General features: G+C 39.7%; 1 non-coding gene across 1 annotated transcript; it reads left to right on the top strand.

Moving 5' to 3' along the window:
- The first annotated feature begins 994 nt into the window (after positions 1 to 994).
- TRNAG-CCC lies at positions 995 to 1,065 on the top strand. The gene has a single exon. It is a non-coding gene; the product is annotated as a tRNA-Gly (tRNA).
- Positions 1,066 to 1,667: the final 602 nt, after the last annotated feature.

Below are 1,667 nucleotides of genomic sequence, written 5' to 3'. Positions count from 1 at the left end.
GGCTTCTCAGCAAGAAAAGCATGATTTAGTTCACAGCTCCTGTCTTTCAAAAAGTCATAATGACTTGTAGTCCCAACTTGTGGGAGAATTCTCCACGCTCTTTTCTTCAGTTTAGTTTCCCCAAGGAAATGGGGGAAAGAAATGTTTCTATATTTCACTCAATGGACCAATACATTAATATTTCAGCCATCACTATTCATAGTGCCTAAGGCATTTGACTGTTAACCAGAAGGCTAGTAGTTCAAACCCACCAGCCACTCCTCAGAAGGAAGATTGGGCAATCTAGGTTACATTTCCATTCAAATATTCAAAAACCTTAAAAAGCAGACTATTTTTTATAATGATTACTAGATTATTATTTTTGCACAAAACCCATTATAAAGTATTAACTAGTGGACCAAAATTTATTTCTTCATCATCTCTATTTTGATTCTAGCCCTTTACTTCTTATTCAAGTTCTGTTTCTGACTCTTATTTTTTTCTCTAGATAAAATTTTACTAACCTAGCCTAACAATTTAGAAAGAAGATTGAGCAATCTACTTCCGTAGGGATATTGCCTCTGAAAGGTCGCTCTGAGTCAGAGATGACTAGACCGCACAAAGAACAACACCTAACGACTTAAGTTACCTTCTCATACCAACTAAGCTAACCGTTTGATATGGACAATTGAAGATGTAGGGACATAAATACGGACCTGGCTGAATTTCTGATGTTCATCTATGGGGGTTTGTTTGCAGTTGAAAAGATCTCTTTTCAGAGTTGTAGGTTGAGCTGACAAAACAGCTCACTTTGATATTTTAATTTGAATGCCATCACTTTATACTCTTTCATGATGTAAGTCCCCTTTTAACCCTTAGCTTGGGTGTCTGCCGTTTTGTAAGCTCTGTCTTCCAAAGACAAAGCCATAAGAAACCTATTTTGGAACATTTTGAACCATTTCAATGGTTCTAGCGATTTTTTTCTTGTAAGTTCCTTGCTGCTACTCAAAGGAAAGCATTGGTGGTTCAGGGGTAGAATTCTCGCCTCCCACGCGAGAGACCCGGGTTCGAATCCCGGCCAATGCATTTCATATCTCGTTTTCTCTTTTTTTCATATAGAGATGTCAGCCCTTCTACCTACAACACGGGATCTCTGGTAGCGTTAGGCACTTGACTGCTAACCAGAAGGCTGGCGGTTCAAACCCACCAGCCACTCCTCGGAAGGAAGATGGGGCAATCTACTTCCGTAGTCACACTGCTTCGGAAACCCAAAGAGGGGTCGCTATCAGTCAGGACCGACTCGATGGCACTTAACAACAACAACATACACACATATATACATATATACACACATATATACACATAAACACATACATATAGATACATACATATATATATACACACATACATATACACATATATACATACATATACACACACACACACACACACATATATATATATACACAGCGACAACACAGGACTATCGCACAGGCAAGCCCTGCCTGTCGGTGGTTCTGGCAGACAGGAGCACAGTGGCCATAGGGCATTCCCAGAGTCGAAGACGTTAAAGAGTTGTTTTAAACTGAGACTCACTACAAAGCAGAGTATCTTCATCCGAGGGCTGGAAAGGTTTCCACAAATACCATTTCGAGAGAATCAGGTAACATCTGGAATTCACTTTAAAA

Source organism: Orycteropus afer, unplaced genomic scaffold, assembly GCF_000298275.1.
Source record: "Orycteropus afer afer isolate SDZICR_OR568_19922 unplaced genomic scaffold, OryAfe1.0 scaffold00290, whole genome shotgun sequence".
Classification (NCBI taxonomy): Eukaryota; Metazoa; Chordata; class Mammalia; order Tubulidentata; family Orycteropodidae; genus Orycteropus; species Orycteropus afer.
This window is presented reverse-complemented; position numbering and strand designations above follow the sequence as displayed.